The sequence below is a fragment of the Hyperoodon ampullatus genome (assembly GCF_949752795.1).
Source record: "Hyperoodon ampullatus genome assembly, chromosome: 8".
NCBI classification, from domain to species: domain Eukaryota; kingdom Metazoa; phylum Chordata; class Mammalia; order Artiodactyla; family Ziphiidae; genus Hyperoodon; species Hyperoodon ampullatus.
In genome coordinates this window covers 47124405-47150009 of record NC_136921.1, presented here as the reverse complement: position 1 = coordinate 47150009, position 25605 = coordinate 47124405, and the positions used below count along the sequence as shown (strand labels likewise).

Sequence of the window (25605 nt, the reverse complement as noted above, 5' to 3'; positions counted from 1 at the left end):
ATGACAATTAGTACACAGGATTTTAGCTTGCAAACTAGATGTGTTATCCTCTAGTTGTGAATAGAAAGTAGAATTACTGTGTTGCGGTGTCTTGGTTCTGATGCTTGTAATTCATCGCTCAATATTGACTGAATTGATTTTCTTTTTGGAAAAATAAGGAAACACAGCCCTACATATGATCGGGGTTATTTTGAAAATAAAATGTTGTTATACCAGTGAAAACATTTTGAAAAGTTAGAAGAACCTAAAAGATTAATCATCATCAGTGGCTCACCTAGTTTAAATAGATTACTATTTAGAAATTAAGAATTAAGTTAGATGCAAGCTCCTAATAAGATGACATCTATTTTTGCTTTTATAATAACAAGTTATAATATGCTTACATGTCTGATTCCTCTACTAGATTCGAAGCTCCATTTCCTCATCTGTATCCCGAGTGCAGAACACTGAGCAGGTATTTAATAAATGTTCATTGGATGAATAAAACTGGGGAGGACATGAGGAAAGAACATCTTTATAACATCATAGTCTGATTATTATAAATTAGAGAACTAGCTTTCAGTCATATTTTGGAGGCAGGTAAATCTTTTAAACAGGTACCTTGCTCATTGTTTCCTCTTTGCCTCAATCTAAATTGGAAGTTTTTTGTTTCTGTAATTTCACCTCTTTTGCTGTTGAGTCATTACCGTAAAACATTAGGAGGATGTGCTCTTGGTAATATCTTTGTCGATATTAAATGAAGTCTTCATTGCCTAAAAGAATGTACTGTACTGATTTGATTTTAAATGCTTTCATGCATAGCAAAGAGATGACTGGTTTGCCCAGTTTTATCTAGTCATGAGTGCTCCAGAGGAGTGACCTGCTATGGCTAATACTATTACTTTCCTCACAATAATAGATTCAGAACATTATAGACTGCTCTTTAATCATTTACTTTTTAAAAATAAAGTGGGTTGTTTTATTAAATTAAATTAATTAATTAACTAATTAATTAATTAATTTTGGCTGCGTAGGGTCTTCGTTGCTGCGTGCGGGCTTTTCCCTGTTTGCTGTGAGTCGGGGCTACTCTTCATTGTGGGGCGTGAGCTTCTCATTGCGGTGGCTTCTCTTGTTGCGGAGCATAGGCTCTAGGCATGCGGGCTTCAGTAGTTGTGGCACGTGGACTCAGTAGTTGTGGCTCATGGGCTCTAGAGCGCAGGCTCAGTAGTTGTGGCACACGGGCTTAGTTGCTCCGCAGCATGTGGGATCTTCCTGGACCAGGGCTCGAACCCGTGTCTCCTTCATTGGCAGGCAGATTCTTAACCACTGCACCACCAGGGAAGCCCTACTTCTTTTAACTACTCACAGTTTGGAAATTAGGCATAGTTGGTATTACATGTTTTTCTGTTTTCTGTGGCTCAGTGTTGAATTCTAATGACATGTCTTTGCGAAAGTTTACATGCATGTGTGGACTCTGATATCACTTGTTAGAAAAGGGAAATTTGGCTGTAAATTTTACCTTTTCAGCACAAGTCATAAATGCTCATGGAATACATCTTTTTTTTAAAACATCTTTATTGGAGTATAATTGCTTTACAATGGTGTGTTAGTTTCTGCTGTATAACAAAGTGAATCAGCTATATGTATACATATATCCCATATCCCCTCCCTCTTGCATCTGCCTCCCACCCTCTCTATCCCACCCCTCTAGGTGGACACAAAGCACCGAGCTGATCTCCTTGTGCTATACAGCTGCTTCCCACTAGCTATCGGTTTTACATTTGGTAGTGTATATATGTCCATGCCACTCTCTCACTTCTTCCCAGCTTACCCTTCCTCCTCCCTGTTTCCTCAAGTCCATCCTCTATGTCTGTGTCTTTATTCCTGTCCTGCCCCTAGGTTGTTCAGAACCGTTTTTTTTTTTTTTTTTAGATTCCATATATACGTGTTAGCATATGGTATTTGTTTTCCTCTTTCTGACTTACTTCACTCTGTATGACAGACTCTAGGTCCATCCACCTCACTACAAATAACTCAATTTCATTTCTTTTTATGGCTGAGTAATATTCCATTGTATATATGTGCCACATCTTCTTTATCCATTCATCTGTCTATGGACGCTTAGGTTTGGAATGCATCTTTTTTGGCTTAGTAATATGATCTGCTCTTTGTATAGTCCTTTACAGTTTTGAAAGTGCTTTCATACATAACTCCTTTGCAAATACCCCAGGAGAGAGGGAGGATAAGTGCTATAGGCATCTTGTTACAACTGCTCTGTAGGTTACTTTGACCTAACTTACCTATAAAATATTTAATTGTCAAATAAAATTAGACTTGACCTAATTATGTTGACATTTCCACACCTCTTACTATTCCCATAAATCTGTGAACCAAGAAAACGCTTGCTGTATCTATGCTAAATTATATCATTGGGTTTTGAGACCTTGTGCCTCAGGAGATTAGGCTCAGATGAGATGATTGCAATCTTCTTTGCTCACAGATAGGAAGCTATCTTCATTTATCACAGAGTAACTGAAGAATAACTGAAAGAGTTTGAGATATTTTTTGTCTTTTGTCAAGTCAAGATAGAAATGTCTCTCTTCTGGTGAGGAAAATGTGTAACAGAGAAGGCTGAAGAGAAAGATGTTTATAGCTTGGGTAAATGTAATGCTTTTTTATCGTAAGTGTTTTATATATTTATTTTATAACACATTCTCTATCCTGAGAGGTCAGGGGAAAGAATGATTCAAATATATATTTGTAATCTATGACTTCTTTCTTTGGTGATTATAGTTTGTTGAATTCTGTTTGAGATGGGACTTAGGTCTAAAAAGAGGGGGTAAAATGGAGAGAAGATTCTAGAAAAGAATCAGGTGCCTTTGGGTAGCAATGCATATTTAGATAGTATATTTAAACCTGTTTAAGAAAAAAGGAAAATGGCCGTAATTTTTTTTTTCTTAACAAAGGAACAATGAAGAAAAATGAACTTCAGTAAGTGAAACTTTTATTTCTTTATAGCTAATATTTGGGGAGAACTTTTTGGTCCCTTATATCTTGTACACCCAGTCTTAAAAATGAAATTGTGAAATTGTAGACCCAGGTATCTTATATATCCTTAGGTCTTTTATAAAATAAAGTTTATTTTTCCAGTTCTATAAGCACTGATAGTTCAAGTCTTTTTTTTTTTATATAGGTCATTCAGATACCACACAGTTGATATCAAATCCTTATCAGACAGTGAAAGTCTATAAAAGGTCCAGGTGTCAAAGCAGATAGTTGCTTTAGGAACTTCTAGACCAGTTAGTAAGGCACAAAAGATTTACTTAGCTAGTGTCTTTCTGAAAAGCTTCAAAGAAATAAGAAAGTACCTTATTAGAGTATAATCAGGTTGGAATAATTCTCTTCAGTTGCCAATCAGGTTTTTATTTTCTTTTACATAAACCATAATATTAATTCTTCAGGAAGGAAGAGATATTATTCATCTTGTGTAATTTTTTAATTAGTAAAGCTCCACATTTCTTATTGCATATCAGATTTATTAAGTTGTTCACATCTATCCCGAATCTGTTTATTTATAATTGTTTAAACCAATCACATTTATACTGTCTTCAACAGAAGTGAAGATGTGATTAATGTCCTACTCCAAACTAAATTTAATGAAAGGCTATACTGTATGATTTTATAAGAAAACACAAACTTTTTTTTTTGTTTTTTTTTTGCAGTACGCAGGCCTCTCACTGCTTGCGGTCTCTCCCATTGCGGAGCACAGGCTCCGGACGCGCAGGCTCAGCGGCCATGGCTCACGGGCCCAGCTGCTCCGAGGCATGCGGGATCCCCCCGGACCAGGGCACGAACCCGTGTCCCCCGCATTGGCAGGTGGACTCTCAACAACTGTGCCACCAGGGAAGCCCACAAACATTTTAAAGTATATGTTTTGCCCTCCTAATTCTGAAAAATTTACTGCAGGCACATCATGTCCCTTTTCAGCTTCCAACAACAACAGATACCTTCAAAACACCAAAAGAGTTGCTGAATAACAATTTTATAGAAATTTTTTATTATTTTTAATATATCAATCATTCTGGCCCATTATTATTTTATACTGTGAGCTCAATTTAGCAAAAGTCACATACAAATTCAACAAAATGTGTATTACACATTAGTAAATAACATATTTGAGAGTGATTATTTGGTTGTACTTGACAGAAAACCAATTAAAACTCAGTTAAGCAAAACAGAATATGTATTGGTTATCATAATTGAAAGTTCTATAGTGATGCTTCAGACATGGCTGAATCCAGGCACTCACTCTCATAGCTTTGTTTTCCACTGAGTTGGATTCATTTTAGGGCAGGAATCCTGAAGACAAAATAGCCACTAGACTTTCAATTCCCTAGTTAGTCAACTCAAGTGAATAGGGATTGTTTCTTTCTAAATAGTTTTTGAAAAGGGTTGATTTGATTTTCTTTCTTTTAACTTAGTCCAACTTTCCATTCCTGAAACGAATAATTATGTCTAGGGTTATGGTGTGTTTATTGGCCAGTCCTGGACCTAGAATCACCCTCAGGCAAACATAACTACCAGGACGGAGGAAAGAAGTGCAGGTCTGCAAGGGAAACCCAGGGTGCTATCATGAGAATGTATTTTGTTTTGCCATTGTTTTTGTTTTGGTGAGAGGTGGTGGTGACAGCAAAGCACAGTGTATGTATATATTAAATTAAATTAAGAGTGAAATGTGCACCATTATATATAAGTCCCATTGAGCAAAAGAGCAGTAGTTTAAATTGGTATACTAATATTTTGTGATAGAGTAACATAAAGAATGATTGCAAAACCTCGATGTTGAAAATGTTTGATTGCTGAAGAAAGGCCTTGGAACATAACCAATCATACCAATCAAGTGATCATAGCGTTTCTGAGACTTTCTCATCTGTAAAATAATAATTATTTGGTTAACAGTAGATACTTTTATACACCTTTTTTTGTGCTGAATTATATTGCTGTAGGAGGTATTGCAGATTTTATCAAATAATGTTTGTATAATTTAAGTTAATTATATCCAATTATGGATGATATTGCACTCAATTTAGAATAGAGACAAGGATTAGTAAAACTCTTCTCCCCACCTTTCCTTAACTGTGGGAAACTGGAACACTGAATTACAGCTCGCTGAAATTTGCCTTTAAATACATTACTCATTTCATGGATATTAACATGAATAAAATTAAACTCCACAGGACTGGAAAAATTAAACTAATGACTTTTTATGTAATCCAAGTTAATGAGTGCTTTCTGGTCTAATTTTTCATTGAGGAATCAACCACAGTTTCTTGATTCCCTTCATTTGAATAGCTTCTATTATGGGACTATTTACAAAAATGCTTAATAAGAGCCTGTATTGAATAGGTGCTCTATTTCCATACACACTGAAATATATTTACACATTTTTACAGTTTTTGGTAGCAATATAAGGTCTTTTAAAAATTAAGTGTGGCATTTAGAGTAGGTGTTTTATAAATTTTTCTTTAATTACCTTAATATGTTTTTTTTTCCAAATTTATCTAATTACTTGATTTATTTTTGGCTGCCTTGGGTCTTCGTTTCTGCGCACGGGCTTTGTCTAGTTGCGGTGAGCAGGGGCTTCTCTTCGTTGTGGTGTGAGGGCTTTTCACTGCGGTGGCTTCTCTTGTTGCGGAGCACAGGCTCTAGGTGCACGGGCTCAGTAGCTGTGGCTCGTGGGCTCTAGAGCACAGGCTCAGTAGTTGTGGTGCACAGGCTTAGTTGCTCCGTGGCATGTGGGATCTTCCCGGACCAGGGATCGAGCCCATGTCCCCGGCATTGGCAGGCGGATTCTTAAGCATTGCGCCACCAGGGAAGTCCCCTGAATATGTTTTTTTTTTTTTTTAATTTTTAAAAATAAATTTATTTATTTATTTTTGGCTGTGTTGGGTCTTCGTTTCTGTGCGAGGGCTTTCTCTAGTTGCGGCGAGAGTGGGCCACTCTTTATCGCGGTGCGCTGGCCTCTCACTATTGTGGCCGCTCTTGTTGCAGAGCACCGGCTCCAGACGCGCAGGCTCAGTAGCTGTGGCTCGTGGGCTCTAGAGCGCAGGCTCAGTAGTTGTGATGCACGGGCCCAGTTGCTCTGTGGCATGTGGGATCCCAGACCAGGGCTCAAACCCATGTCCCCTGCATTGGCAGGCAGATTCTCAACCACTGCACCACCAGGGAAGCCCCCCTGAATATGTTTTTAATGTATTAAAATACTATACTAAAGAATAGTGGTTCATAATTTTCATCTTCTGAGATGAAGAAAGGAAGGAAAGAAGAGTGGAAAGAAAGAAGGCAGGAAGGAGGGGAGATGTAATGAAAGAAGGAGAGAAGGTATCTAAAAAATGGGGAATACTTGGGAAAAATTCTGTTCCTAAATAACTTGGTGCTGAAATTTGTATTTGCAGTGTTTTAGAAGTAGTCTTAGTGTTAGAAGATAAAATATGACTAATTCAAAAAATTGAACCTAATTAAATCTAAAATGTATTAGACAAATAAAATTTTAACAATTAACTAAATAAAAATTTTGACACTTTTGATAATGACTTAGTTGCTTTAAAACCTTTGTGTCAATTCATAGCTAAGTTCTTAATTTAAGGATTAGCAACTTACATGATTTTGTGTTTAAAATATGTAACTGACATTAAGGGAAACTCTAAAATAAAAACCAGTCTTTCCTAATTCAGTGGAGGAGTTGAGGAAATGAATATAGTTATCTGAGAGAAGAGCAATGAAGGCAGGCTGAAGGAATAAAATGTTCAAAGGTCCTGAGACTTAATGTTTGAATCAAAGTCTCAAAAAACCTCATTAAAACATAAAAATAAAAAGCACACCAAAAGGAAAGTAAAAATTATAAATTATTTAATAAATTAAACACAGAAAAGTTGTACTTCACTTGCAGTTAAAGAAGTGCACATTTCAGAAAAAGACAATTTTTTGACAATTAAATTATCAAAAGATGAGAAAAAAGATCATTGCTGGAAAGGGTGATTTGAAATTAACATTATCTCTGCCATTGGTGGGAAGTCTATTTTGGTATATCTTTCTAGAAAGCGTCTTGGTGGTATGTAAGAAAATACTTCAAAGATCAAGTACTGGGCTTCCCTGGTGGCACAGTTGTTGAGGGTCCACCTGCCGATGCAGCGGACGCGGGTTCGTGCCCCGGTCTGGGAAGATCCCACATGCTGCAGAGCGGCTGGGCCCGTGATCCATGGCCACTGAGCCTGCGCGTCCAGAGCCTGTGCTCCGCAATGGGAGAGGCCACAACAATGAGAGGCCCACGTACTGCAAAAAAAAAAAAAAAAAAAAAAGATCAAGTACTTTTTCACCTAGTAATTTAACTTCTAGGAAGCCATAATAAAGGAATAATGAGATGAGCACAAATATTTATGTATGAAGATATGTATTACAGTTCTAGTTATAGTATGAAGGTGTGGAACTTTTGAACAATTCATCATAAGTAAAAATAATTGTCTTGAATTACTAAGTCCTTTTTTTTTAATGTGCTGGGCACTATCTGTGGATTATCTCATTTAATTCTTTCTACATGTATGTAATGTATAGTTAGTGCTTATTTGTTAATTTCCCTACCACTGTGTTTATAATAGACCAGCTTTTCCTTGGTGGAACTCGTCTTTCATCATGTGTAGTAGCCATGTGGCTAAGGAGAACTGACCTTATTGGTATCTTGAATGGCCTAAGCCCTACATTGATTCTATACCCCTAGTGATTGATTGACTCAATAAGAGTAAATCCCAGGACTCTTGATTACTGATTGAAGGAGAAATGCTCTTTCTCCTTTAGCTCTCACTCTTGTTTTTGCTCTGGCTTTCTTGCTCTTTCTTTTTCTTTTCCCTCCTCTTTCCTCCAGACATTGCTGAGATTTCCGTTCTTTTCCCTGGTCAGCTTTATTTTCCTCTTCAAATTCCCATTGCATTAAAAAGTTACTACACCCTGGTATGAATTTCACTCTGCCATACGTCATTCATTAACTCAAGTAAATTTTTAGTCTGTGGCCAGTTGTCACTACTTCGAATCCATCTTAGTGCCTATGCTGTGTTTTACATAAAAAGCTATAAATATTTGAGAGGTCAGAGTTTGTGAAGAGTTAATGTTAAAAAGAACAAAGACTTTACCTTAACCTATTTATACTGAAAAATATAATAACCAAAAGTTTCACAGAAAGTTGCTTGGGTTTTCCATTGATTGCAGCAGAAAGAGTGAATGACTTGATAATTGTTCTCCTACTTCTTCTAATTAGGAAAATTTCCTGCTGGTGACAGCCTCAAAGCACTGCTAAAAGTTTCATGTCAAATGTAGAAGAATGAACTAGATTTAATTTGTTTTCAAATTGGTGAATTTAAAATTGATATTAATTCTGAAATAGTTTGTCATGTCTCATCCTCTGTCACTTTTCTCTTCACCATTCTGAGAGTGGAGAACTTAAAATGCACATGGAACGAAAAAGGAATGATGTCAATTCTTGGTTCAGACTGACATCTCTGAGAATAGGAAAGGCCTGGATCAGGGTTGTCTTGGTCTTACTCTCTTCTTACCTAAATTAAATCCCAAGAACCATTCCCCTTTTACATCTTACAAATATGAATGCCTTGAGTCTATTTCTATTTTGCATTGCCAATTAACAAATATACACAAATTTCTAAGAAACAATTTACTTGTCTCACCTTCTCCCTTTCATGGTCTCTTCAGAGCCACATTTACCACATGGTCGACCTAAAATACATTTTCTTGCACCACTTCCCTGTTTTATCATACTCATGTCACCTTTAGGATAAAATCCAAATTTTAGCATGGCATTCAGGAGGCTTCTTGATATGGCCTTACCTTACTGCAAAAATTTCTTATAAAATAGTTTCATAAGCATTCTATTTTCAAATCATATGTACCTGACCACTTGCCTGTCCTTAAAGGTGGCATGTTCTTTCTTGTTACTATACCTTTGCTTATGATGTTCCCTCTGCCAACCAATTTCTTCATTGGACAACTTCTAAACTGATGGTTCACAGGTTCCATCTTCTTAAGGAAGAAGACAAGTAAAAATACCTTTAAACCTGGCTTCTTTGTTTAGGTTGGTTTTGTTGGGTGTGGAATATTTAAAGATACAAGTGTTGCATTAACAAATAGAGGCATCTAGTCATATTGCAATGTTCATAATGGTTTTCTTAAACTGATACTGTTGGAAAAAATGAAGGTTTTGGTAAAGAAATGGTTGGCTTCATTTAATTTCATGTACCTCTTCAAATTTCATAATATGTAATAAATGGTGGCAAAACAGTATAAAATTGAGTGTGTTATGTTCATACTAAAATTTTAAGAATCATTCACATTGGAAATCAATATTTTATATTTTAAAATAAAAATATGTTCAAAAGAGCAGCTCATAAGCATTTCTAATTTTTTGCAGGAATATTTAAAGTGCTCTTTAAATGACCAAATCTAATCATATCAGACAGTGGAATAATACATCCACTTCAGAGTATATGTCACTTTCCTGCAAGAAGAAAGATAGAAGTAGGCACAAGTTCATGTTTTTTGATATGGGTATTTTTGTACTCTTCTTTATGCTGTCACATTGCATAAAATATTCTAGGTTGAAAAGTATTTTCCACAGTAAGAATGGATTTCAGTCAATCTGAGATAGAAATGAAAGCTGTGGGGATAAGTTGAGTCAACCATTTAAGGAAAATATTTACTTTGCTATACTGTTTGGAATGGGATTTTTTTTTTAACGGTTTTTTTTTAAGCAAAGTTACTTATGTTATCTTGGGTGATTTCTTTCTTATTTCATACCATTAGACCAACATTTGCACAAAATAAATAAGGAAATAACCATTACACTAAAAAAGAACTAATTTTGTCTCCTTTTTCTCCCCATTCCCCAAGCAGACAAAAGAGAAAAAAATGATCTGGTTAATCACTTTGGAAATCATGGCACAGTTTCATGACTACCTTTTAGCTGTGCCATGTTTGAAATTTCCAGTCCAGGATGAACAGATCTATTTCTAAAGCTGGAAGTAGGTGATAATGCAGCCTTTACATTTTGAGGAAAAATAAGATGAATTGTATCATTTATATATACCCTAGGAGTCAATGCTAAGAGAATACCATGGGCTTCCCTGGTGGCGCAGTGGTTGAGAGTCCGCCTGCCGATGCAGGGGATGCGGGTTCGTGCCCTGGTCCGGGAAGATCCCACATGCCGCGGAGCGGCTGGGCCTGTGAGCCATGGCCGCTGAGCCTGTGCGTTCGGAGCCTGTGCTCTGCAACGGGAGAGGCCACAACAGTGAGAGGCCCATGTACCACACACACACAAAAAAAGAGAGAATACCATGCCTATGATTTAATAAATAACAGCATCATTGGGTAGCTAAACATTTTTTTCACTAACATTATAAAATATCTATAAATGGCCTTAAAATATACCCTGCTCATATTTTAATTCAGATTTTACAATCATTGCTTTCTCTGCTAGATGCTTTTGAAGATCTCCCTATAATCCCATTCCCTTAGCATCTCCCAAATAAGCTTTTTTTACTTGAATTATGTGCCTCTGGGGCCTCCTAAACTAAGATCCCTTCTTTCTTTATCTCTAAAGTTATGATAGAAAATGAAAAAGAATATGGTGAACAAATAGATAAGCAGGCTTCTAAAGAAAATTGTGGCTAAGTTAGAAAAAGATAGTTTCAGAATATTCAGATGGGTTAGATACAAACAAAGAGTCAGAAATAAAGATCTGTCTTTAGTCTATAATTTGAGAAAGTCAAAAATACAGGTCTGGGGCTTCCCTGGTGGCACAGTTGTTGAGAGTCCGCCTGCCCATGCAGGGGACACGGGTTCGTGCCCCGGTCTGGGAAGATGCCACATGCCGCGGAGCGGCTGGGCCCGTGAGCCATGGCCACTGAGCCTGTGCGTCTGGAGGCTGTGCTCCACAATGGGAGAGGCCACAACAGTGAGAGGCCCACGTAAAAAAAAATAAAAAAATAAAAAAATAAAGAATACAGGTCTGGCTTTACCAATGGTCTGTATCAGAGTTATGGAGGGAGACACAACAAAAGAGTTAAATGTTTTTGTACTTGTGCTCCTCCTCCCCCTCAAAAAAAAAAAAAAAGCATATTTTTGCTGTTTTGGCAAGAAGAAATACTATACTATGAATTTTTTTTGCTGCTTTTGAATTTATGTTCAGAGGTCCATTTGAAATGATGGAATTAAGGGAAGGCATAATTTGTGCTGTTGCATCTGGAAGGACTTTTTCCTTTTGTGGGTTGGAATAAAAATATAAGAATCTTAACTAGCCGCTGTGTCTGTTCTAGTTATAGCATGGGAATAAATAGAAGGATGAGCTACCTAAATGTTTCTCCATAGCAGTTGAAGTGGAATGAAAGTTAAAATAGATCATTGCTTTCTAAAATTCTGTTCACCTTCTTAATCCAGGACAGAGTATGTGCTTGGTTAGTCTAATTAGCTAATAAGTGAAGGAGACAGCTGGGCCTAGTTGTCGTACATCCTGAGGGAGAAAGGGGGTATATGGTCAACCAACCATCACTGTTCTTTTTTTTTTTTTTTTCGCAGTACGCGGGCCTCTCACCGCTGTGGCCCCTCCCGTTGTGGGGCACAGGCTCCGGACGCACAGGCCCAGCGGCCATGGCTCACGGGCCCAGCCGCTCTGCGGCATGTGGGATCTTCCCGGACTGGGGCACGAACCCGTGTCCCCTGCATTGACAGGCGGACTCTCAACCACTGCGCCACCAGGGAAGCCCCATCACGGTTCTTTAATAGTAACGTATCCATGAGTTAAAATATTTAACTCATTATCTAGTAATCCTACTATTTGCCCTTATCTAACAATCTGTTACTCTACCTTTTCAAAAAAATTACATGCTTTACCATTGTTTTCCGTTACTGGGTAACTTTCTTGAACTTTCACAAGAAACGTAATTGGAATTTTAGAATATGCATTGTAATAACTAAATTAAAATACACATAAATATAATTATTGATTAATTCTACTGAGTCCAATTTTAATTTTATTTTTAGTTATGTGTAATTTCATCTGATATACACAAGAGAGAAAGTAATTGAAGGCAAATTCAGATGGGAACTGTATGATTGAAAGTCAAGTGTCTGCATATTCCTTCAACTATATTTGAACATACCTACCCAGGTAAGAATAAGTGATTGCTTGTTTATATACTTAATACCATTTGGAAAAAAGATTTGAGGATATAAAAAAAGTTTTTACTTTGTACTGATTATTTAAAAAGATAGTTTTATTATATGAAATGGTAAAATACATAAAAGCAAAATAAAATTGAAATCGTGAATGAGGCTATTTTCTAAAAACAACTTCTGTTACCTGTTTGTTTAATAGCATTTGATTTTTGTTTTGTTGTTTTTTTTCCTTTAAACAACATTGGGCTAATATACGTTTTCTTTGTTGAATTTATTATTTTTATAACAAATCTATTTTGTTCTATTTGAGAATATGAATTAATGCTTCATATTTTTCATTGTTATCTGTTAATATAAACATAAATGATTAAAAAATTTTTATATTGGGTTTATTACTCAGAGAATATCCTTATGGATAAATTTATATATTTATATATACATACATATATATAGTGCTCATTTTGCATGCTGAATGTTACTAAAATTAGCATCACTGGCTCAATGGCTATAATATTTTAAAGGCTTTTTATTCTTATTGCTGAATTTACCTCCAGAAGGTGATAATGAGTTATAGACCCATTGACTTATATTTTTTCATTCAAAAATTTTCCCTAACAAAACCAAGTTTCCCTAACAAACCTAGACACTTTGGCAGGTGAACATTTAAATGGACAGCCAATTGGAGTAAAGATACAGAGCTGAGAAAGCCAGGGGATATTCGGGAAATTGGAAGCATATGGTAGATATAACAGTAGTGGCAAATAGGTTCTTGTGATTTGGATTCCTATACTATAGCGTTTATATTTCATCATTATATGATGAGGGACAGTTGCAGGGGAATAAGATGATCCATGTTTTATTCTAAGCAGCTTAATCTGGAAGTGATTTGTGTGACAGACTAATGAAGAGAGAGCAAACCCAAAGGGAGGGAGAATAATTTCTAGGCTTTTCTGTTTTATTTTTATCAATAGCTGTTTAAACACTTGCTATGTGCCAGGCACTATGGTAGGCACTGTAGGAAAAAAGATGAAGAAGACATAATCCTCACTCTTGAGGCTCTTATAGTATAGTGGGTGAGACATACGTGGCAATCAAAGGAATATAATACACCATGACAGTGTAACAATTGAAACATATTCAAGGTAAGATTAATTGGTAACTAGTTACATTGAGATGCAGGTACTGGATTATCAACTGAGGTGATTTTCCCAAGGACATTAAGTCTGATCAAGGTTATACTAGAAGCAATGTTTCTAAACTTTGCAAGAATTCAAACAGGAATCAATGAAACTTTAGGGTGAAAGTAGTGTAAATGAAAAACAAAGCAGTGGGGGCTTCCCTGGTGGCGCAGTGGTTGAGAGTCCGCCTGCCGATGCAGGGGTCACGGGTTTGTGCCCCGGTCTGGGAAGATCCCACATGCCGCGGAGCGGCTGGGCCCGTGAGCCATGGCTGCTGAGCCTGCGCGTCCAGAGCCTGTGCTCCGCAACGGGAGAGGCCACAACAGTGAGAGGCCCGCGTACTGCAAAAAAAAAAAACCAAAACAAAACAAAGCAGTGGTAGAAGTGGTGGGAGGTTGAGGAGAGGGTCTTTTATCTTAGGCAAGAGAGGCATGTTGGTGGCATTAGAGGTATGGGGGGAAAAAAGCAAAAGTAGGATTTTTGTCATGGTAAAATAATAGGTTTAGTTTTGCTTTGCTCTCTCGCTGCTTTTTGCTCATACCTTTGCTGGAGCACTCATAGCATTTTAAAATTTCATTGCAATTCCTTATGTAATTGAGAATCCATTTATTTACTATGAAAAGTGGTATGAGTTTCCTTAAAAGTACTAATATGATGAGTAAAAATAAGTTACATCAAACAAAACATATGAAATAAAGACCTGATTTTATTCATAACCACTGTATATATAATTTAGCTTTAGCCTTTCCAGCAATCACAAAAGTGGATATATGTTCTTGCCCTAAGAGCTTAAATAAATTTATTATAGACGTCTTAGTGTAATGGACAGGAAAATTGTCCTTACCACTTAGAGGTGCCTTAAATTTTGCATTGTTGGAAGGAAAGGGAACTTTGTTAACACATAGTTATAAGTAGGTATGTTTGTGGAAGTTAAGAACTCAACTTCTCCAGAAAGTCTTTCCCAATTTTTGGAACCGGGACCAGATCTTTCTCCCTTATATTATGTACCTTAATACCATTTACATTCCTTGGTCATATCATGCATTGTGGTTTTGTCTATCATTTCCTGAGACTGTGATTCTTGAAGATTGGGTCGTCATTTATCATTACAGATATAATTGAAATCTAAATAAAACTCACCACAATGTTGGTTTCATAGATACTCCACAAATACTTCTTAAATGCAAAATTTAATCCATTTCCATGGCTTGTCTCTTAATCATTGCTGTCCTAGTCTAGACGTTTTTGTGAGCTCCATATTAGTTTTCTATTGCTGTATGATAAATCACTTCAAAACTTAGCCACTTAAAACAGTGCTTATATATTATCTCACAGTTTTCTCTGGGCTACAAATCTGGGTGCAGCTTAGCTGATGCCTCTGGCTGTAGGTCCCTTGTGATGTTGCAGTCAAGCTGTCCACTGCAGCTGCAGTCCTTTCAGAGCTCAACTAGGGCTGAAGGGTCCACTTCCAGACTCAGCCATGGAGGACCTCTCTCTATAGGGCTGCCTCACCCATTATGGAAACCACATTCCTTTATAATCAAATCTAGGCAGTGTCATCCCATTTGTGGTGAGTTGAACGATGGCCTCCAAATAGATATGTTCAAGTCCTAACCTGTGTTTCTTGTGAATGTGACATTATTTGGGAAAAGAGTAAAGACTTACAAAGGAAGATGTAATTAAATTAAGGATCTTGAGTGTGAACATCCTGGATTAACTAGAGGAGCCTTAAATCCAGTAACATGTGTCCTTATGAGGCATACACAAAGGAGAAGTTCCTGTGAGGACAGGGTCAAGGACTGGTGTGATGCGACCACAAGTCAAGCATCACCTGGCTCCACCAGGCCCTGAAAAGGCAGGAATAAAATCTCCCTTAGAGCCTTCAGAGGAAGTGTAGTCTTTCTGACACCTTGATTTCAAACTTCCGGCCTCCAAAAGTATGAGAGAATAAAATTCTGTTGTTTTAAGTCACCCAGTTTGTGGTAGTTTGTTATGGAACCCACAAGAAACTAATATACCACCCCTTCTGCAGTCTTCTATATTTTAGAATGAGTCCTAGGTCCAGCCAACATCTAAGAGGAGGGGGTCACAAAAGGGTATGAATATCAGGAGGCAGAGATCTTTGGAAGCCATCTGAGAGTCTATCTATTCTGTCAGATTTCTGAATGCCTCCATTTGCTTGATCTTTGTTTGACACATCTGTGTAGATGGACCAAACTCTACAGGCCAGACATTAGACTCATTATCTCACATTCTTAAAAATCATGATCTTTCTCTGTATTTCCCACCTCTTTGATTAGAATTACTGCTAATTTTGGATAGTCAAATTGGGAAACTTAGAGTTAATTTGAATTTCTACTTTTTTCTTAATATTCATAGCCCTTAATTGATTAACCAGTCTTTTTCATTCTGTTTCTTAAATTTTTATCATCTATCTCTTTCTTTTCAATCTCTCTCCTACCGCTTGTGGGCTTCTATTATGTCTTTCTAGAATTAGCAGTATAACCCCTAAATCGTCTATCTGTTTCTGAGCTTTTTTTCCTTCAAACCTTTCCCTGCAAAGTGGCTTTTGAAAACTCAAATGGAGTTATGTAATTCCCATTATTATTAACATACTCAAGAAAAAGTTCTAGTTTGTGATCTACCTCTTGACTTCCTAAAATCCAAATTGTATCTTTAATCATTCCTTAATATAGATCTATAAAATTGTATAAAATTCCCAGATATATTATGTTCTTTATTTTTGCTTGCCTTTGTCTGGGATTCTCTTTTTCCAGGAGTCAGATAGGTGTTTGTTTTTATATCCAAAGCACCCAGCAGAATGTCTAATATAATGGCCAACACAGAATAGGTTTTCTTCTGTCATAAACTAAAGTTAAAGATGAAAGAGATGAAGGATGAAGAGAGGAGAAGAGGCCTGAAACATCAGTAAAAGGACTAAACGTACAGACTCATCTAAGATGGAAACACATGAAAGAGAAAGGAAAACTATGAACTACTAATGGAGCAAGACTAGACAGTTTAAGTGTAGGATAAAGGCAAAGATATGTTCAGAAGTAGAAAAAGAAGAAGAAGAAGTAGACGGTCAAGAAAGTATGACAAAAAGAGAAAGTTCTAAGTGGAGTGTAGATTTGAATGAGTCTATGATGTGTTTTTAAGCTTTTAGGAGTGTTAGAAGGTACATCTCTTCACAGACATTACAATATATTAGGCGGGAAGTGTATAGAATGATGCAGTTAGTTGTTCAAGATAATGAGAAGTAGAATAAATAGATAACAAAAATGTGATGCAGTGTTAAGAAAGTAGCAGAAAGGAAATAGAAGTATCATTTCTTTTGCCCCCTTTGGTTGTAATAAGTAAGACTAATGGCACTCTTGTCTGAAGAGAGCCTCTAGGGAAATCCCTCAGTGGAGAGCAAATTCAAATCCTTTTCAGGAAATGTATTCTGCTTGATCAGCATTTAAATACCAAAGGAAATAACCTTTAAGCCATTCGAAGAGATTGAAGAAAGACATTTTGCTTTCCCTGACCTTTGGTTGTACATTAAAAATTTACATTCAGTACATCTGTATGTGTAAACCAAACTTCTAATAATTAATGATATTCAAATTAATCTTTATCTGTATAATGTTAACATTAATTTTCATTTAATGAAGAGATTTAAAGGGAAAAATGTTTTGAATATTTATGCAATATGTAATTATAATGAATGGTTTATTCATAAATTAATTGCTATTTGAATGAAATTGTGAAAACTGGGAAAGTAGTTTTTTATCAAGTATGTTAGTCTGTATGTTGCAAAGTGGTAAACTATGGGCTTTTTAGTGTAAACTAATTATTCATGCTATGAGCGTATTATATATTATATCAAAGCCTTCAATTATTTAGAGGTAACATTCTGGGTTTTTTTGTTTTTGTTTTTTTTCACCTCCAAAGGTTTCCTAAGAGGTAACATTCTTTATAAAATGATTTACTTTGTTTTTAGAGCATGATTTACATTGAGAAAATTTAGTTTAGTGAAAAATAAAAAAATCTTTCAAAAAGATATTTTTTACACATGAAGACAGAAATAAATGAGGGAAAAAGAATAGGATTTACATAATTATGTGCACTGAATGAAGAGAGAAGGAAATTGGTAAATCGTGAGTTTTTTTTGTTTTTTTTTTTTCCGGTACGCTGGCCTCTCACCGCTGTGGCCCCTCCCGCTGCGGAGCACAGGCTCCGGATGCGCAGGCTCAGCAGCCATGGCTCACGGGCCCAGCCGCTCTGTGGCATGTGGGATCTTCCCGGACCGGGGAACGAACCTGCGTCCCCTGCATCGGCAGGTGGACTCCCAACCACTGCGCCACCAGGGAAGCCGTGAGGGTCTTTTTTTTTTTTTTGGTGTTGTTGTTGTTGTTTTGTGGTACGCGGGCCTCTCACTGTTGTGGCCTCTCCCGTTGCGGAGCACAGGCCCCGGACGCGCAAGCTCAGTGGCCATGGCTCACGGGCCTAGCCGCTCCGCGGCATGTGGGATCTTCCCAGACCGGGGCACGAACCCGTGTCCCCTGCATCGGCAGGCGGACTCAACCACTGCGCCACCAGGGAAGCCCCAAATCGTGAGTTTTGAATTGCATAGTTCATCAGCTCAGCGGCCTGACAATCTAAACTGGAAACTTTTTGATCAAGTGACTATCTGTGATGGTCAAAACCTATTTATACACGCAATGTTATGTAGTAATCACATCTACATTTGAAGAGTCTCTATCAATTACAGTTCTTAGTTTGCAAGTAACAGAAACTAGTTCTTAGTACTTTAAGCAAAAAAAAGCATTTTGTTGAAAGTATATGAGGTAGCTCATAGAATTAGAGGGTAATCAGAAAAAAAAAGTTCTCAAGAAAAACAGCAGCCAGAGCATTTCCGGGGATCCAGAAAGCAGCAAGTGGAGAGAGACTGTGAAGAGTACTGCCATGGAGCTAAATCTGGACCAATACTGTGATTTAATGCTGTTTCTCACACATTCACAAAGCCAGTGTGCATGGCTGGGTCTCAATCATTTGCTCTCAGCCAGGAACCATGGCACTTGATTAACAATTCTCCTGAGACTGCCAGCATGTGGAGAAGGTAGGTTCCCCAAAAGAATTTCAACGTTTTGGGACCAGGTTGGGAAGTCTATGTAGGGTAAGTAAAAACAGTAGATGTTTCTAAAACCTTTCTTTGGAACTGTCATTTGAAAGCCATCAAACTCTAGTGGCAAAAAGCTCAAATAATAAAGATTTTACCAGTAAAATTAACATAGATTAAATAATAGCATTGCTCAGGTTTCAAAAATTTATTTTTTCTTTTTTTTATACATATGTTTATTGTCTGTCATGTGCCAAGTGCTGTCCTAAGCAGTGAAAATAAAACTATAAACAATAGAATTAGTCGTGGCTTTGCACAGAGCTTTTGTCTAGTGAGAATTGAAGTATGTGCAACAATTAATATATTGCAGGAAGTCTAGAATGGGAGCTGTATTAGTTTCCTAGGGCTACAGTAACAAAGAGTCACAAACTGGGTGGCCTTAAACAACAAAAATTCTAGAGGCTAGAAGTCTGAAACCTAAGTGTCAGCAGGGTCACGTGTCCTCCAAAGACTCTAGGGGAGGATCCTGCTTCGTTTCTTTCAGCTTCTGGTGGTGATGGTCTTTCTTGGCGGGTGGCAGCCTAACTCCAATCTCTGGCTCCATCTTCACGTGGCCTTCTTCCCTGTGTGTCTCTGGGTGTGTCCTCTCTTCTTCTTCTAAAAATACCAGTCATTGGATTTAGGGCCTATCCTAAATCTGGAATGATTTTACCTCAAGATCCGGAACTAATTACATCTATAAAGACCCTATTTCCAAATAAGGTCACACGCGGAGGTTCTGAGGGAACATGAATTTTGGGGAGATGGTGTTTAACTTACTCTAGGGAGGGTACATGATACCCTTGGTATTCCTAGCAGGGTCCCTGGGCCTGTACGCGGGGTATGTTAGAGAACCCTACCTGAAGGAAATGTCTAGCTGAGGGTGGATGCTCAGCAGAAGGAAAGGGATGTATAATGGACCCTCCCAGCATTTGTGAGGAAGCATAGTTCATTGGAAGAACTGAAAGTATCAATAGTTCAGTTCAGCTGGAGCAAAGAGTAGACGGGGCTGGCAAGAGGTGGAGAGGGGAAAGGATGGTGAAGAGTTTCAATGGGACAGATGATAAGGGAACGTGTAAGGAGTTGGATATTATCCTGAATGTAGTGGGGTGCCACTGAGGGAGTAACCATTATGAAATGCAAAAAGAAAGAAAGTGAAGAGAGTGAAACTGGGACACACAACTGTCTCTACAGTAGATCTCAACACTGTGTATACCTGGCAACCTTTAATATTAAACACTAAAAGTAAATGCATCTAAATGTTAGCAGTGGTTATTCCTCGGTGACTTTAATTTTATTCTTTCTAACATTTTTTAAAATATAGTGGGTCCAGGGCTTCCCTGGTGGCGCAGTGGTTGAGAGTCCGCCTGCCGATGCAGGGGATGCGGGTTCGTGCCCCGGTCTGGGAGGATCCCACATGCCGCGGAGCGGCTGGGCCCGTGAGCCATGGCCGCTGGGCCTGTGCGTCCGGAGCCTGTGCTCCGCAGCGGGAGAGGCCGCAGCAGTGAGAGGCCCGCGTACTGAAAAAAATAAATAAATAAAATATAGTGGGTCCAATGAGCATATACTACTTTTATAGAGAGGGGGAAAAAAGCATTTTTTGGTAAATTTTAGCACATAAAATATACCTGAAATAAGATTTTTCATAGCACAATGTTTTTAAAAATAAGTAATTGATTAAGTCTTTTGACTTAGGAGGAAAAAAGACTTGTGAGTGAATAAAGAATTATACCACCTGAGCCAGGTATTTTATAAAATATCTTGAAATATGTATGGGGATATGGATTGCACATCCTCAGTTGGGTTAAGTAGCCATTGGATAAATCAGGGGAAAAACTTCTACTTTTGGACATAAAATAGGAAATACATTTGGATTGAAAGCATTTTTCACTTGATTTTGAAAACCATGTCAGTGAATGAGCAATTTAAAGAACATAGAAATTGATCCTTTTATGTAAGTTATCATCAGTAATGCCAGGTCGCCTTATGTAAGGTGATTAAACATAACATTCCTGCGAAGATTTTACTAATTTTGTAGGACTGAAGTGGTATTTATGTTTCTGGAATGCAAAATTAGAGCTTTACTCTTAAATCTACTTTACATATCAAGGGTCATGCTGTGAGAACAGAACATATTTGCATGTTCTTCTGTTTTTTTCCACCCAATTTCAGAATATTAAACAACAAGTCCATTAACACTTACTGGATGATGTGACGGGGCAATTAAAACTCTCACGTCATCTTTAAGCTATTTTCTTTTTTTGTGATTATCAAGAGATAACACAGCTTAATTAAAGTCTCATAATAAAATTTATAAAAGGCCGAATGCTGGCTAGTACTTTCAATTAGGAAAATCATTTGATACTTCTGTGGGAGTTTTTTTTTTTTTTTTCAAAATTTTGTTAGTTGCTTAAATAGCATTGTTTACTTTGATTCATTGATAAAATTATTTGCTAATCCTGACCTGGTATGATGAATAAATATTTTGTTGTTTAAGGATAGTTCAGAGTTCAAACATTTTACTTGCTAATGACTATAAAATAAGCAGACCTTCTTTCTTTAAAAATCATTTCAAATAAACTCTAATAATAGATATAGTAGAAATACATTTGTTGGTTAATTATTTTAAAAGAAAATAGATAACAATAATTGTAATAAAAAAGTGCACTTACATTTCAGTGGAGAGTGACTTTTTAAAAGCAAGTTTATATCCCTTATATCATTTAATTAGCCTATCCCAAAAATATTTTAGGTGACTTGTCCTATGTAAAATTTAACTTAATTAGGACTATGAACCTGAAATTCTACTGGAGAATCTACTTGCTTGAGTTTATATGCTTCTCCCCTCTATCTTCCCATTCTTGAGTAGAGTTTTCTAAACTCCTGAGAATTAAAAATCTGCCATGGCAGTCCTACCAACTTTAATAATATGAATTATTATGGTTAACACTTACATGTTGTTTAGTGTCAGGCACCGTTTTAAGCTGTCCTTACAAATGAACATATCTAATCCTCACAGGGATATTTTGAGGTAGGAAACTCAGTTTACAGATGAGAAAGCTTAGGCAGAAAGTAGTAAAGTAAACTTGCCCAAGATCAAATGATAGAGAGGGGATTAGAACCCAGGTAGAATCTTTATTTTATCCATTACACTCTACTGCATGAAGAAAATCTAGATTAACATGAGAGAAAGTATTTTAATCCAAAAATATCAAGCACTTCGTCAGTATTCCCTTGTCTTCTAGTGGGAAGATCTGACATACAGCTGTCTGCTATACACGTTACACGTTTCATCTTCTCCCACATTTTTGTACCTCTCATTCTCCTCATATTTCATTTATTTCAGATCCCTTAACTCTTCTCTTACCTCATATTCTGTTTATAGTTTTATTTACATGTTTCCTAGTATAAAGAGATTCAAAGATAAATCTCTTATTTATTTAACTAGAAAGGATGAAAACGTCATTTTGAGAAAGTAAAACATTAGTTCCTTGTTCTAAGATAACACTGATACAAACAGCAATAGTAAGTTTTCAGGGTAATGAGAATATTAAAAGAGTTTTTGATATACCCTTTGATAATTTAAGCTTATACTTGATATTAAATTTTATTTCGATAAGAAAATTACAAATTTTCTATTCTTTATGATAAACCAAGCACACACAGTAATAGCCCACTGAATAATATCTATCCCTGGATAGAACAGAAAATAAATATATATAATTCATTATAGAACTGTGTTACAAAATAAATCAGAGAACCTTCAATAGACCAAAAAATATGAGAACTTCAAAAAAGGATGCAGTGTCAGATCTGAGAAGGAAGCCACAACTCAAGATATGCCCTGGGGAGGACCCTTACCAAAGGTGGGTGTGGCACTCAGAGTGTGCCATTCTCAGAAATGGTAGGTTCCAGATTCCTGGAGAAGCCTTGAGTTCAGGGATGAGTAACTAGTTGCTTAGTTGTGATACAGCAGAGGAGCTTAGTCAAGTATTCAAACCTGCAGAAGCCCCGTTTATCTTTTGTGGTCTGGACACGGAGGATGTGAGTTCGGAATTGAGGAAAACAGTGAAGTGTTCAGCTATCAGCAACTATGAGGAGAATCAGGGAACCCTGCTACCAACGTTACCCTTTCTTCCCTCACACTCTTTGAAGACAGATTACAGGACTGATAGAACAAGAGTTAATAAAGTAAGCACAGTACAATTAACATATAATAACGAGGGATGGGAGAGATATTTCTTGAATAGAAGAGAGTAAAGCAGAAATCAAGTGAATTAAAAACTGGATCATATTCCTTTAACATTTCAACTAGGCCAAAGCATAGATGAGAAATAGTTCAACCTAAAATTCCACTGTATCTTTGACATGTTAGAAATAGTGTTAAAAATCAGGAATGAAGATGGAGGATAAAGGTCATTACATCACTCCAAAACAGAACAAATTATGTTTTGAGAATGCTGCCTTCTTTGGTTTCTTTTTGAATAATTCTTTTCAAAATTACTGTATGATGTATAATTTTTACGTTATAACATCGTCAAATATTTCAACACTAAAACCATAGAAAACATTTCAGTCCCAAAGATTATCATAATCAGAGTTTCAGTAAGTTATTTTCTGATAAGTGTAGCTTAACAACAGGGAGAAAACTTTTTTGACTGTAGAGTTTGAGACGTTTATTCTCTGTGTAGAGTTTGAGCTGTTTTTTTCTCACTGTTTATTCTCACTTCTCAGGGACAATATAAACAATGTTGAAGAAAATAAACTCTGATAAAAAATAAAGTATTGGAATGCAAAAAAGTAAAGAGTGCACCTTTTCTCCATCCCAACCCTCATTTAGGAAATAAATTGAACCCACTTTAAAAAGTAGCAGAGGGCACTCTATTTTGTCAGTCTTTTATAATGACTGGATATTTATTCTAGAAATAGAGAGCATTGTGCCTGGGTCTATCTGTGTGGTAAGGCATAAAGAATGTTTTTTCTGTCTTCTGAGCTTTGGAAGTTTCCAAATAGTAACAAAAATATTTTCATTGTTTTTATTCCAAGGTTACACTGTAGATTTTTAGCGTTTTAGCACTGGTTTGTTTCTTTCCATTGCCAAACCTAGATATAATGTGATTTAACTTGATTATTCCCAAGCCTAACAGATTTCCAGTCATATTCTTAATATTTCATTGCAAACAAACCCTTTAAGTTAGTGTTGAAAAGGTGTTGAACATTTTTTTCCTCTACCCCTGATACCCGTAAGTATAATGCTGAGGAAACATGGAATCTTTTGGAGTCCTTTGTTTTTTCCAACTTTCAAAATTGCTGGGTCATCAATGTGTTCAGTAGTACAGAATCAAGCTATTTCAGTAACTAGTCAGTATGATTTGGTATGATGCATGAATATAGACAATAGTATGTATTATTTAACATATATATATATTGTGTGTGTGTGTGTGTGTGTGTGTGTGTGCACGGGCCTCTCACTGTTGTGGCTTCTCCCGTTGCAGAGCACAGGCTCCGGACACACAGGCTCAGTGGCCATGGCTCACGGGCCCAGCCACTCCGTGGCATGTGGGATCTTCCCGGACTGGGGCATGAACCCATGTCCCCTGCATCGGCAGGTGGACTCTCAACCACTGCGCCACCGGGGAAGTCCTTATTTAACATATATTTTTAAAAGTCCACTTCTATATAGGCCTTCCCCTCTTCCCTCTCTCCATTCGTAACCATTAGTTTGTTCTCTCTATCTGTGAGTCTGCTTCTTTTTTATTATATTCACTAGTTTGTTGTATTTTTTAGATTCCACATATAAGTGATATCATACAGTATTTGTCTTTCTGTGTCTGACTTAATTCATTTAGCATAATGCCCTCCAGGTCCATCCATGTTGCTGCAAATAGCAAAATTTCATTCTTTTATGGCTGAGTAGTATTCCAATGTATATACATATATACCATATCTTCTTTATCCATTTATTTGTTGATGGACACTTAGATTGCTTCCATATCTTGGCAATTGTGAATAATGCTTCTATGAACTTTGGGGTGCATGTATCTTTTCGAATTAGTGCGTTTTTTTTCGGATATGTACCCAGGAGTGGAATTGCTGGGTGATACGGTAGTTCTATTTTTAGTTTTTTGAGAAATTTTCATACCGTTTTCCACAGTGGCTGCACCAGTTTACATTCTCACTAACAGTGTATGAGGGTTCCCTTTTTTCCACATCCTTGCCAACGTTTGTTATTTGTGTTCTTGTTTGAAGATAGCCATTCTGAAAGATGTGAGGTGATATCTCATTGTGGTTCTGATTTACATTTCCTTGATGATTAGCAATGTTGAGCATCTCACAGTACTTCTTAATAAGTGTTATTAAAGGTGCATATTGCTGATATTTTCAGAAATAATATCAGATGCGTACGAGTGCAGTGTAAGATCTGGCTACTTCTTGTACTTTGGCTCGATTCTCCCTGCCTCAAGCCTATAAGGGTGAGAATGTAGATATGGGCATTTGAGGACATTATTCCAGCTTTCCTAGGCAGGTACTTTAAGTTGCTGGAATTGGTGGTCTCAGTGTGGACCTGTGCTACTTAGTCATGATCTGAGATTATATTCATTCATTCATTCCCTCTTCCATTCTGCAAATATTTAGGGAACAACCACCAGGTACCTGGCACTGTTCTAGGCACTGTGGCTTCAGTAGGAAACAAAATAGACAAAACCCCTGCCCTTCTGGGCTTACATTCCAGTGCAAGAACATTACTGCAGCCTCTTCCGTCTCAATTTCCATGGCCTTGAATTGAGGAAGTTCTTTAAAAATAGAACCTGCCTTTTCAGTTTTTTGCTTATTTTTTTAAAATAAAATAATAATGGAAAATGTAATGAAGTCATTAAATAACTGCAAACTAATGTCTTACAGATAAATCTAACCAATATGTAGAAGTTGTTAGGCTTCAGACAGTGCCAACATTTTATAGTTTGAAATTCCCATTCAGGTACAAAAGAATATATTCATAATAAGAAAGACCCCATAGAGGTGTCCATGAACAATATACAGAAGCATGGACTGTGTGAAGGTTAAATTCCA

General features: G+C 37.0%; 1 protein-coding gene across 1 annotated transcript in view; it reads left to right on the top strand.

Moving 5' to 3' along the window:
* Positions 1-401: 401 nt before the first annotated feature.
* The window catches only part of GULP1 (GULP PTB domain containing engulfment adaptor 1), a gene marked incomplete at its 3' end in the record, with an annotated part of 194025 nt that continues 168821 nt past the window's right edge, over positions 402-25605 (top strand). Inside the window, exons 1-2 of the mRNA XM_079710188.1 lie at positions 402-454; positions 12079-12205. The remainder of the gene's footprint in view (positions 455-12078; positions 12206-25605) is intronic.